Raw genomic sequence first — 15,000 nt, forward strand, 5'->3', positions numbered from 1 at the left:
AGCTACATAAAGTTTTGGTTCATATCCGGGAAGCAGGCGACACTACAGCATTCATTCATGGCCGCGTAACGAACACCATAATGAGGCGCGCTGAGTGAATTGTGTATGCAAAGGATCACTGAACACGTGAATTGAATGGTCAGTCATGCACACACACACACACACACACACACACACACACACACACACACACACACACACACACACACACACACACATACACACAAAAGAAATAGAGTGAACACCACATACACAAACACAAGTCAACCTGTAGCCACTGAAACACACAAAAGTCAAGCTCTATAATCTACACCACAAACAGAGAAGTTGATTACACACCACACTCATAAACACAGTAAGCCGACTCTAATATATCCCTATATGGCAAACCACTTCGACCCTGCCGTTCACCACAAAGGGAAACCATCGGAGCGCATCCAATTGCTGTGCTTTCCTATGCACCTGAGCGACGTGGTTTCAAAATACAGCGCCGGGGATAAAAGACTCAGGCGCGGTTTCAGGAAGGGCGAAAGGACAGTCGGACTGGAGAGAGAGAGAAACTGGCTGACTACATAGCAAGTGAGTATGAGAAGCGAGAGCCACAGGTGAGTGACATAACATGCCGGATTTACGAGATGGGAAACTAAAGTGAAATGAAGATTGAATTTTTACGGAGAGATAAGACAAAAATAAAAACAGTTTATCCAGTTTGCAGCCATGAGATCGAATATATATATATATATATATATATATATATATATATATATATATATATATATATATATATATATATATATATATATATATATATATATATATATATATATATATATATATATACATCATAAGGTTCTTGGTGGTTAATGGTGTGTGGAAGGGTTACAGTATGAGTGTGTGTGTGTGTGTGTGTGTGTGTGTGTGTGTGTGTGTGTGTGTGTGTGTGTGTGTGTGAGAGAGAGAGAGAGAGAGAGAGAGAGAGAGAGAGAGAGAGAGAGAGAGAGAGAGAGAGAGAGAGAGAGAGAGAGAGAGAGAGAGAGAGAGAGAGAGGAAGGTGGAGTGTTTGAGGTGACATTTTGGTGTTGGCCCGAGTGTGTGTAACCAGCCCCTCTGTATACATTCAGCTAACACTTGGTTTACACATGTGTACATAGGCTTATTCTCAATACACACACACGCAGGTGGGCGGGTTCTCACACCTGAAGAGAGAGAGAGAGAGAGAGAGAGAGAGAGAGAGAGAGAGAGAGAGAGAGAGAGAGAGAGAGAGAGAGAGAGAGAGAGAGAGAGAAGTGGGGTGGGAGGGAGGAGAGTGGATGTAATCAAGTTAGCGTGTGAAATGCCAAATCACACGGCCAAGTCAAAGTGAATATTAATGTAAATTCGATGCTATTTCAGAACTGTGTATCATTTGACATCTCATAGGGATGATCGTAGATCACTGAGGGTCTGGACGCTCACGTGGTGAACTTGTGTTCGCCAACTACTATTGGCCCGTATTCAGAAATGTTTTGCTCTCTCTTCACGACTATTTTCAAAAGGCCACAGACATGATTAACCAGGTTCTCAATACTGTTTCTCCTTTAAATAATGTAGAAATCTTGTTAATCTGTTATTTTAATAGTAATAACTCGCCTAAAAACTCACATAGCTTCAACTAGAGCCTTTTGAAATTAATGAAGGTGCGGCGTGATTCCTTCACGGTGACGGCTGACAGCTAATGTACGATAATCTATGAGTGAGGCTTTCACACTCCTCGTCCTCATGACCAAAGAGGAGAGTAACTGCTGGCTCATCAGTGAAGACTCTCGGCGGCATACGAACCTCAGCCAGCCAGCCATGTGACGAGTGAGGGTGCTACTACTGCGCTGACAGGCTGGGTGTGTGTGTGTGTGTGTGTGTGTGTTTTGGCTTATTTTCTTCTTTTCTTTATTACAGTTATCATTATTATTGTTATTATTATTATTATTATTATTAATATTATTATCATTATTATTATTATTATTATTATTATTATTATTATTATTATTATTATTATTATATAATCATCATCGTAATTGTTGTTGTTGTTGTTGTTGTTGTTGTTGTTGTTGTTGTTGTTGTTGTTGTTGATGTTCTTGACAATATTACTACTACTACTATCAATACTACTATGAATACTATGAATACTGCTATGAATATCTATACAACAACGACAACAACAACAACAACACAACTACTACTACTACTACTACTACTACTACTACTACTACTACTACTACTACTACTACTACTACTGCTGCTGCTGCTGCTGCTGCTGCTGCTGCTGCTGCTGCTGCTGCTGCTGCTACTGATACTTTTGCTACCACCAGTCACTTCATTTGCTGCGATTCGAACATTTCCCACCGAACTCACGCAACACTCACTCACCTGAGGATGTCTTTCCTCGTCCCACAAAACAAAAAAAGAAAAGGAAAGAAAATAAGCAAATAGACAAAGAAAATGCACACTTGATCTCAGTACACTTCAACATCACCACGGGTGTCACTGCTGTGCTTCCAGTAGGATTCCACAGTTGACGGTAACGGATATAATTCCCGATGCACACGCACACAAGATAAGATGTACGTTTTAATGAAGGGACTCGATTCTTTAATTACGGAATCCTAGTCAGGGATGGTGTGCTACACATCACACCTACATGCATCTTGCAAACCACCTGGAAGTGCAAGATGAAAATAATAACAAATATTGATAAATGTTCGGGAATATTCAGGAAGATCAAGAAAAAAAAAATGGAGACAAGTAAACATATGGTAAGGTGGACGAGGAGGAGGAACACAAAGGGATACAAAGGAAAACAACAAAAAGCCTTCTGGTCTTAGCTAGGTTGTTTGAAAATAGAAGTTTGAATGGGATAGTTTGCCGCGACAAGAAGATTGTGTGAAACGAGGAGGAGGAAGGAGAGGAAGAGAAGGAGGAGGAGAGGGAGGATGAGGGAATTTATACATTAAAAAAGTGATAGAGAGAACTGAAAAATGAAAGTGGGGAGGGAAGCATGAGAAGCAAAGTATGGTGAGTAGGAGGAGGAGGAGGAGGAGGAGGAGGAGGAGAAGGAGGAGGAATGATGATAACCAGAAGCGAAGCAAGTGTTTGGACGAAGATGACACTTGTGCACTGAGTGTCCCCGACCGCCTTCCTGACTTACGAGTATCATCAACACTCACACGTGTGTCTGACATATGTGGCGCCACACGGGAACACTCACAATTTTGCACACACACACACGCACACACACACACACACACACACACACACACACACACACACACACACACACACACACACACACACACACACACACACACACACACACACACACACACACACACACACACATTCACGGTTCCCACAGTTAACTATAGTACACAAACACAGACACTCAAAAAGCCACGCACTTACAACCCGCCAGGTGTTGCGTGGGTGCGGGGAGCCATGGAAAGGTAAAAACGTGTCACCTTAATCCTCTAACACGCAAAAATCTCGCGTGTAAGGCAAGAAGGTGAAAGGCAGAAGTGATTCACGTAAATTCAGACTAATTTAAAGAATGTTATGTCAGGTGTTGGGACACTTGCTGCAAGTGGAAGACGAGGAGGAGGAGGAGGAGGAGGAGGAGGAGGAGGAGGTAGTGGTGGTGGAGGAGGAGGTGGTAATGAGGTCGACACGCAAATAAATCAACTAAGAAAAAATATCAGTCTCTTTTCTTTCTCGTTATACTACATATATATTTGAAATTTTCACATTTTGATTTCTTATTTTTCTGTTTTGTTCCCTATCTATCTGTCGTCATTCGAAACTCATATTTCTTTCTGACATTTTTTTTTTGCTTTTTGTTCAATCATTCGTAATATATATATTTTTAAATCAATTGTCTCCACGTTTCCTATTTGTTCTTTGTTTTATGGTTTTCTTCTGTTTACTTTTATGAACATCAATATACTCATTCCACTTTTCCACTTGTCTTTTATCATATATCTTTAGTCGTTAAGTACTTCTCTGTTCAAATCTCTCTTATGTAATTCACCAGCAGGAACATGATGAACCTCACTTTCTACTTTCCCCTTTAGATATACCCATCTTTTCTTCGTTTACTGCCTGTCGACTGGTTCTCTCACCGGCAGCTGCAGCGCACACATCCCTCTCTGCCTGTCCCCGCGTCCCCCGACTCTGCTAAAGCTTTTCTATTCTTATGGATCAACCCTACGGTCATCCTTCTTTTCTTCTTCTTCTTCTTCTTTTTCTTCTTTTACTACTACTACTACTTCTACTACTACTACTACTACTACTACTACTACTACTACTACTACTACTACTACTACTACTACTACTACTCCTGCTGCTACTACTACTACTGCTACTGCTGCTACTACTACTACTGTTACTAATATTACATTAACAACAACAACAACAACAACAACAACAACAACTACTACTACTACTACTACTACTACTACTACTACTACTACTACTACTACTGCTACTACTACTACTACTACTACTACTACTACTACTACTACTACTACTACTACTACTTCATGTTTATATTGATTTTTCTCAAGTTTCTCTCAACCTTCTTAATATGTTTACTAAATGAAGGTGGTGGGTTTGTATCATAAGTAAAACTTTCCTCATATGAACTGCTATTCTTTAGCGCACCTCACTTAAACTTGTCTATACTATACTATTTCATACTTTGTTGGATGGTTAAGTGAGTCAAACTTTACACAATTCTAGCTTCCCATTTTTACCTACAACATCCTTCCCCTGATAGAAGAGCATTGCATACTTCGAGTTTAGAAAAATCTGAAAAGGAAAATAATCTAACCTCCATTTCATTAACTATAACTTCCTCTTAATTATAACCATATTCCTCTTAACTCCAACCTTTTTTTCTCTTGCATTCAACGTATACTTTAACTTCATCCTCCATCATTTTAACTTCAATCTCTTTCCTAGTACTTATAAACTCCTGTTTATTAGCTCCTTCCTCCTACTTTCTACCTCCCAACAATAACCGTATGAAAATTCCTTTCAAATATGCTGTGCACGGAAATCATTAACGGAACTAATTATCGCCATGCTTTTTATAGTTTAACGCTTAGTTTAATCAAATCATGTCGATAAAAATGAAAAAAAAAAAAAAAAAAATCTCGAAGAAGCAGCGTCGATCTTGAACCATTTGTTGCGTTTCTTCAAATCCACGCATCATTCCGTGCACTGAGTCGTTTTCTTGCGTACACGGCAAGACCCTCGCCAGACCACGGCACCACAGCCATCTCTCCCTCGCCGCCACGCCACAGTCACTGAGAGAATCCTGGCCTTGCTTAATCCCACGCGGGACTCTGCGGCAAGCCCTCTCTCTTGACGGTGACGGAGCGAACGTCATCAAAGTTGTTGGCCGGACAGGGAGAAAATACCCCTGCAAAGCTGACCGAGAGAATGTGAAAGTAGTTTATCCGGAAAAAGCGGAAAGACTGTGCACGTCAGGGGAAAGGTTTTCTTCCCGGCAGCTCTCACACGCTGTCAGGATGGGGAACATTTTGTCAGAGAGGCTTAGTGCATATCACTGTGTTTCAGCTTATCGTCATTCCAGTGTCAGCTAATACTTTTCATCAAGGCTGATTGTCTGGAATCGCTGATAGCCTGGAACGCGTGACCATACATACACAGTAAGTGGTCTTCATATCTTTTTAATAACTTTCATTAGTATTGTTGTCGTGTGTGATTTTTCTTTCCCACTAGCGTCATGTGAGAAGTGTTAATGTAAATATCTGAAATCTGCAGCTTTACATCACTGCAACAAATACATGGAAAGGCGTGCTGCAGAAGTGATGTGTTGGCTTTCAGGACTGCATTGGTGAATTTGTAAAATCATCCACCTCCAATCAGGTTCGTATCCTGCCATTGCAGTCGCCAGGTGGTCATGACGATACAATTATTAAATCAGTCATCTATTCGTAGAATACATTGGTGTTTTCTCTAGAGTGGAATACAGACTTTTGAATGTCAGAAAAGATTCCATTTATCTATTTATTCATATCTACTTATGTATCTGCCCATCTGTCAGTCGATCAATGCAAGAGTATATGTATATCTACTTATATACGTATGTATGTATGTATGTATGTATGTATGTATGTATGTATGTATGTATGTATGCATGTATATATGTATGTATGTATGTATGTATGTATGTATATATGTATGTGCGTGTGTATATGTAGTGCGTAAATACGTATGCATGCGCTGTGTGTATGTACTTGCATGTATGCATGAATATATCATTAGTATTCACACGTACAGTAGCCTCAAAATATCGCCGAATAAATAAAAAATTATTCCCTTTCCGCCGGGCAGCAGCCAAGGCTCCACAACAACCGTCGCCCACGCCAGAACACCACCAACAAGGAAAGGAAGAAACTCGCTCAACTAAAGGAGGATCCAGGGCGGCCGCGCCGTAACCCCGGGGAGAGCCGCTGACAAATGAGCATCTGAGGTCCGCTGGTCAGTCACGAAGGAGATGCTGAACTGACCACGATGGTGCGGCTCTCCGGGGATTTCGGTATAATGTTTCTCCTTAATGCTGAACCGGTGTTGGACCAACTGTAATATTAGGGTGCTTAGTGAGGGCATTACGGCCGAGTTGGGTCGTTTATTACACTGACAGCGGCCGGGGCCACCACAGCTCCATTGGCTCTCAAAATGTTCTGCCACTGTGAATGCTGACGACACGAGGGAGGTCCCAAGGCAGTTCTGACCGACCCCTGGCAGGCCACGCCGCGCTCCTCTCTTGTTTTTCGGTGCAAATGTATTTTGTTGGTCGCTCTTGTTAGATTGCTTTGGTTCTTTTCGCATCTGTGTTCAGAAAGCTAATTTAGTCTTGGAACACTCCTTAAGAACAAGAAAGAAAAATAAATACGTAATAGTACAGCACTTGCATGATTAATTTTAGTTCTGCTTATTTCAAACTTATTACGAAATTTGTGCAGAGTGGACTAAATGACTCGAAAATTTAATTTTGGTGTTCACATCACGTGGCTCGTGTATGTTTTGTTCACTAACTATTGATGAAAAATTGGTAAAACCTTGCAACACGCCAGGCAGCCTCCCACCCTCACCAGCGACCTACAGGGAACACTACTCCGAGATGAAGTAGTGTGGAGGGATATTCTTCCAGGCACCTATACCTCCCCACCTCCCCGCGTCTCTCGTCTTCTCCCACTGGAAAGGGAACACGCGCGGAATGCCAAGCTCGACCATCTGCAACTTGTGCGATCAAATCTGCCGCAGTCAGCTCTTCCCGACACCGAACCAATTCCAACCAACAGTAGCTCAGCCTCCTTCTCTTCGTCCAAGTTCCCCTCACTCCAATTCCTGGAATAGACCAGACGGCGAAGAGAGAAAGAGAGTGGGGGAGAGAAAGAGAGAGGAGAGGGGACTGGGTGGATTGTCACTTTCCTGGAGTCATTCCAACAAGTGCTTGAGTCAAGTGAACAAGTGGTTTCCATCCAGAACACGAGTCGCCCTTACCGCCAACTCCCGCTGTACGAGAATTCCCACTAAATACCTCTCTCTTTCCGCCGCTACACGCCTGCAACATTAAATCTTTTCGCACAACCCAAATTTCTCCAGTCGAGCCTTCCAGCCAGGCAACGCTCCCCGAAGACTCCAAATAGGCCTACAATCTCAGGCTAATCCTACACTCGGGGGAAAATAGACACTCGGCCAGCGTGTGGAAACCCTCAGTGGCTCGGCGGTCATCTGGGGGCGTCCTGGGGGAGCCACACGGCGGACAGGGTAGCGACGGAGAGGTGAGTGAAATTGAAACAAGATTGTGACCATCAGTCAAATGACGCAGTAAAGAGGGGAGGGTCAGCAGGGCATGTTGATTGTGGGGTGCTAGGAGGAGGAGGAGGAGGAGGAGGAGGAGGAGGAGGAGGAGGAGGAGGAGAAGGAGGAGGAGGACGACAACGACGACAACGGTAAAAAATGAAATAGTAGAAAAAATTTTATATATATATATATATATATATATATATATATATATATATATATATATATATATATATATATATATATATATATATATATATATATATAAAGATGGAACACATATAGACTCATATATTTTTAAGTTAACTTTCTCATTATAATATAAGACTACGTGCGTGAACCCAATGATTTTTCCATTCGTGGTATTCAGATGATATGAGTTCAGGTGGGGACTCAGCGGCGAGCCATTAACTTTCTCAATATGTTTATTTGGGGTGTCATAAATTCATGATGGCGAGGCAGCGTGGCAGCACCCATGATGTTAACTAAAGCCACACCTGTGATCTGCCTCTCACCCACACGCACACACCCACACCCACCCGCCCATCCATGCACGCACACACCCACCCGCCTGCTTATCCACCCACCCACCCACCAATTTATCCACTCATCCACACACACACACACACACACACACGTAAATCACGGAATTTACTCTGTCCATCATTGGACGGATAATATTTTCACTTCAGGAAAATGTAATTACATATACATATATCTGTAACCAAATCGCAACTATCACCATCCTCTCCTCCTCGTGGCGACAACCCTCCTACACCTTGCACCACCGCTAGGGGCGCCCTGCCATCAGTGCAGCAACAGGACACGCGAGCCACCTCCGTGAAAAGAGTGAACACCTGCTTCATTTATGCACCACTCATATATATATAATGCACACCATATCAAATCAGCAAAGGGTCATTTAGAACACCCGTCAGTTTATCATTTAGTAGCTCACACGTCCGTACATACACTGCTTCTCACATTAGTTAACCTTTTCATGATGTCTATTAGCTTATCATTGATCTTCATTTCGTTCTTTGGTGAAGTGTTCATGTGCTTATGCTGTACGAACGTGTCTGGTGAGAAACCAGATAAATACTTTCGCGTTCTCAATATTAATTTTGTAGTATTACGTTTTAAGAGTTTTCTGTACCTCATCTCGTGTATATTTCTGTTGATTTTCTATATCCAACATTATTCTTTCGTGCATAATATTTATTTTATATTTCTTAACAGGAAAGGAAAGGAAAAATTATACATCGGACAGATTAGCATTGATTTAAGCCTCGTAGCCAGTGCCATCTGTGGAAATTATACTTCATTGACATTATTTACCATGACAATTCAACATTCTTTTCCATCTCCTATTTCTTCACTAACGCAATGTACTGTTTTTCTCTACACCTCCTTCCTTCACGCTACTCAGTAACTCCCTTCTTTAACAATATCTAATTCCTCATACTGCCTTTTTTCTATCCTTTATTTTCAGATCCGTTGCTCGAAGTGTTGCTCCTTTACCCTGTCACGCGGTGCTGGCCATTGAACGCACTGTACCCTGCCAAGTCCCTGTCTCTTCTCTTTTTCTTCCCCTTCACACGTCCACCTCTTTCAGCAGACTCTTGTGGGTGGAGGTGCAGGGCCAGACACGTGTAAGGAGTTAAAGGTCATGGCAAGTCACAGGGTCATCTGCCAACAACACTCCCTGATGCACCCTCTCCCTCACCAGGCCATGTTAACTTAAGGTTCTAACAGGTTTAAATTTTGGGGTCGTTCTGTGTGTGTGTGTGTGTGTGTGTGTTGATATTTGAATGACGTATAACTTACGTACATCTTTAAGTAGGAGTAAGAAAGATTCACACACACACACACACACACACACACACACACACAATCATTAACTGACTCTATCCTAATTATGTCTAATGACTGTATGAAGCTTGACATCATAAGTTTCACAGGAACGAGACATGACGGAGTGCTTCTTTCACTGTACCAGCTGCCAGGATATAATATGTCGGCAAATTGTAGAAGCAGGTATGGGGAAGGAGTTGTGCTGTACATTACCAGTAAGTATGATGGTCTATTTGTGCTTGGAGATTTCAACTTAGATTTAATGTCAAATAATGATGATAACAATGTGTATAAATTTATCAATACAATGTACTCCTCTCTGTTTCCACTAATTACTAGGCCAACTAGGATCACAGACACCATTGCAACTTTATAAGACCATATATGAACTACTCTGATGAACTAAAATGTTAATAGTTCCATACTTGAAACTGACATAACTGATCATTTTCCAGTTATATCCCATTTCAAATTTAGAAACTTACAAGGTAACTCACCATTATATAAAGAAATTAGAATATACTCCATTTCGGCGTTTAATAATTTCAGTGAAGATCTAGACCAACTAAAGTTAAATGAGATTTTGCAGTGTAACTGTGCAAATGAATCTTTCAATATATCTCACAATGTGTTTAATAAAACTGTATGAAAAACATTTTCCTAAGAGAGAAATTCGTGAAAATGTCAAAGATAACATCAGTCCTTAAGTCACATCGCCCCTGAAAGTTAACACCAAAGAAAGTAATAGACTAGAAAGTTTAGTAAAAAAAAAAAAGTCTATAAATTATAAGGATACATACTGTAAATACGGAAATAAATTAACATCAGTTCTTAGAATAACTAAAAATAATTACTATAAAGACGCTTTAAAATCTAATCAAGGCAACCCCCAAGTCACAATGGAAGACAATTCGTTCAGGACTTGGTAAAACTTTTAATGCCTCCAACCATCAAACAGAATTAAAACCACCTTGTACTGGTGTATCCAATACATTTAATAAGCACTTTTTAAGAATGGGGAGCACTGAATCACTTAATAGGAACACTGATAATTACCAAAATTATTTGCTTGATCCTCCTTCATTCTCGTTCTATTTATCTCCAACGTATCCTACAGAACTTGAAAATATATAAAGTCACTTCAGTATGTTGCCCAAGGAACTGATGATATATCTCCAAAAGTTTTAAAACATACATCTTATAAAATTTTTATTCCATTAGCACACATATTCAATCTGTCCTGAAGAACTGGAGTCTTTCGTGATAAACTAAAGAAAGCTAAAGAAATCCTTCTCCACAAGACTGGAATTAGATCAGATATTCACAATCACGAAGCCATTTCTATTCTGCCAGCCTTTAGAAAGATTTTGGAAAAAAATAATTTTCATTGACTAGTTACATACTTAGAAACTAACAACTTTCTTACTAATTGTCAACGTGGCTTTCGAACTAATCGTTCCACTGAGTCTGCCATATTTTAGAGTGTCTCCACTATCTATAATTTTTAGATGATACTATGTCATGGGGTTATTCATTGATTTATCTAAAGCTTTCGACTTGCTGAACCATCTCGTATTTATTAACATACTAGAAAATTTTGCTATAAGAGATACCCTTTTACAACTCTAAGTTTTATCAGTAACAGGACACAAGCTGTTTTTTGTAATGGAAAATACTCGTGTGACAGAACCATAACTACAGGTGTTCCATAGGGATCAATTCTAAGACTGATTTTGTTTATTATAATTTTTTATACATAAATGATATAATTAATGCTAGTGTTAAATTTAGATTCACAATATACGCAGATGACACCACTCTTTTATTCACTGACAAGAATATACATGTCCTGTATTTGAATCTACGTTCTGAATTTAAATCATTAAGTAAATGGGTAAAGTGTAATAAGCTGAGAGTTAATGTTACAAAGACAAAGTATGTATTTTTTTTCAAAACAGATCTATGAAAAGATTATTTATCTTCTGTAATGTTTGAAGGGAAATTAGTAGAACGTGTCCCACATAGAAGATTTCTTGGTGTATATTTAGATGAATATTTAAACTGGAACCAGCATATAAAGGAAGTGTGCTTCAAAGTTATCAAAATCATGTGGTATTTGTACAGGATCAGACATTATCTTACAACAGATGCTTTGATGAATATTTATTACACTTCATGTTACCCAATTGTTAATGACTGTACGAGTATATTTGTGTGGGCGTGCACTTGGCAGTCCTTTCTTGACAGGTTATTAGTAACTCAGAAAAAAAAAAAAAATGAATAAAATAAATAAATTTATATTTTCATGAGAAAATTTAACTCCACAGCTGATGTATTTGCTAATCATAATATGTTAATTGTTCACTTAATTTATAAATATTTCCTGTTATTAATAACATTTAGAACACTCAAAATTTTCAGATGCTTCAAATTTCTAAGCAATCAGTATAGCACAAGAAGTAATGGCAACAGTTTAGTAAGTCCAAGATTTCATACAACTTTATTTAAAAACAGCATAATGTGTAAAGGCTCTAATGTATGGAACTCACTCCCAATAGAAGTCAAGAATTTATTTTTTACAAATAATATTTTTTGTTTGAAAATAAGGTAAAACTTCATGTACGTAGTCAGAGTCCATAGTCCTTCATTTTATAACTGATAAATGTAATTAATTATTCTCAACAATTTATGCACACTTGTAAATATTATAAACAGATTGACTGTATTATGTAATACATGTACAATATTATGAAACATCTGTCTGTCAGGGGCTTTTAGCTCGACAGACTGTGCCAATAATTGTATGGGAGTTGTAGTTCTCAATGTAAAAAGCGGTTATGGCAATAAAAATTACTTACTTACACACACACACACACACACACACACACACACACACACACACACACACACACACACACACTTCTGTTTTCATTATCCTTAGCTTTCTTTTCTTCCCTTATCATCTTCCTTTTCGAGATACTATTTTTCATCCTCATCCTCTTCACCTCTTCTTCGGCGACTTCTCATTCCCCGTCTCTCCTGCTCGCCTCCCTAATCACCTCAAGCCTTCTCCATACCCTCCGCACCTCGTCCTCACCCTCATCCTCCTCCTGCTACAAGACTTTAGTAGGAAATTTGGATGCTCGCGGCCTCACCATCTGATCCCCCGTGTCCGCAATAACAGTGTCTACACCGCCTGCCGACGAAGGGCCGCCCTGCCTGCCTGCATCATGTGTAAGACTCTTGCTGCCACCCTTCTCAGCTGCTCCTCCTCTCAAAGCACCGCCATCACCCTGACGCCTCAACCACCTCTGAGCCACTTCATATTGCACCTCACCACCTCCACCACAGCCATCACCACGAGTTACTTCTTTCCTTCTCAGTAACCCTCCATACAGTGTTCGTTGTTTCCATCCCAATGCACAAGATTATTTTCACGTTTTCTGTGTAAAGTGATGGATGGTGATGTATGTGATGTACTGTGGTTTTAATTGATAGAGGAAAAAAAAAAAATTAGATGTTCGTCGAAAATATGTAAATGCAATTAAAAATTTCTACATAAAAAAAATGAAGTTACATGTCTGTACGCTGAACTAATGAATTCTAAATAAAAAGTATGCATGACACACACACACACACACACACACACACACACACACACACACACACACACACACACACACACACACACACACACACACACACACACACACACACTAATGCCGTGCTTTTTACATAACAGGGAAGGAAAGAAAAAAAAAAACTATTCTCCGGACAAATCAGCATTAATTTAAGCCTCGTAGCCACCGCCACCTGTGGAAATTATACTTCAATGACATTATTTACGTTCGTAAATTACATGCTTCACAGAAAGTTAATTTAGTTATGTCACTCCGCCCTCCTGCTCAACACTGCTGCTGCTGTTGCTGCCATGCACCAGTGGCTGTAGCTACCACAGCCACTGCCACTCATCATCACTGACACCACTGCCTCATACTGCTGTCACAACCACTACCATCGTCACAATTAGCCACTACCATCACCACCACCACGACAGCCACCGCCACTACAACTCATCACCACTGCTATCACTGGCACATACTACTGTCACCACCACGACTGTCATCACAACTAACAACTATCGCCACCACCGTTAACACCCATCACCACCGCTATCACTGGCACGCACTACTGTCACCACCACAACCATTATCACAACCGACCACTGCTATGACCACCACCATGACAGTCATCACCAATACTACTCATCATCACCGTGGCCATCTCTACCACATACTACTACCACCACCACGACCATCATCACAACTGGTATCACTATCACCATGACACCTACTGCTACTACCATCATTGCTACCACCACCTCCATCACTACTTGGAACGACCATTACGATTTTTTTTACAGCCAGCCACTTCTACCACCAAAGCATCATAATTATATTACTTATTGTCACAACACTCAATCCTAATTCATGGCGCCAAGCGCAAAAAGACTCATAAAATTATCAGTTCCTTTGCATTTGGTGGTGTATTGGCTATGTTTTCATAGAAGAGAGTGAGGGAAGTGGTGGCGTGTGTGAGAAGATTTACGTTGAAGCCAGAGAAAAGCATAAATTTTAACTGATCAACTGAAATATATTTATATTCGGTGCTACAACTCCGAAAGTCGTAAACCACCTCATGAATTGAAAACGAGACAACCTTACAGACCTACACACACGAGTAGGAAAAATTACGTAGTTAGAAAACAAGAAAAAAAATATATATATAGTCAGAACAGAAACAGAATGATGAAATTATGAAACCAAAAGAAAGAGATAAATAGATAAACAGATAGATGGCTAGATAGATAGATAGATAGATAGATAAACAGATAGACAGATAGATGAATAGAGATAGATAGATAGATAGATAGATAGATAGATAGATAGAGAGAGAGAGAGAGAGAGAGAGAGAGAGAGAGAGAGAGAGAGAGAGAGAGAGAGAGAGAGAGAGAGAGAGAGAGAGAGAATTATTATTCTTATTATAACCATAATATACGTGTGTGTGTGTGTGTGTGTGTGTGTGTGTGTGTGTGTGTGTGTGTGTGTGTGTGTGTGTGTGTGTGTGTGTGTGTGTGTGTGTGTGTGTGTGTGTGTATATATATATATATATATATATATATATATATATATATATATATATATATATATATATATATATATATATATATATATATATATATATATATATATATATACTTCTTAGTAACAATAATATTGT

At 39.8% G+C, this 15,000-nt stretch overlaps 1 long non-coding RNA gene across 2 annotated transcripts in view; it reads right to left on the bottom strand.

Moving 5' to 3' along the window:
* The window catches only part of LOC135116245 (uncharacterized), a 256,275-nt gene that overhangs the window by 37,182 nt on the left and 204,093 nt on the right, over positions 1-15,000 (bottom strand). The gene's annotated exons all lie outside the window — the stretch shown is intronic.

This window comes from Scylla paramamosain, chromosome 3 (genome assembly GCF_035594125.1).
Source record: "Scylla paramamosain isolate STU-SP2022 chromosome 3, ASM3559412v1, whole genome shotgun sequence".
In the NCBI taxonomy this organism is placed as follows: domain Eukaryota; kingdom Metazoa; phylum Arthropoda; class Malacostraca; order Decapoda; family Portunidae; genus Scylla; species Scylla paramamosain.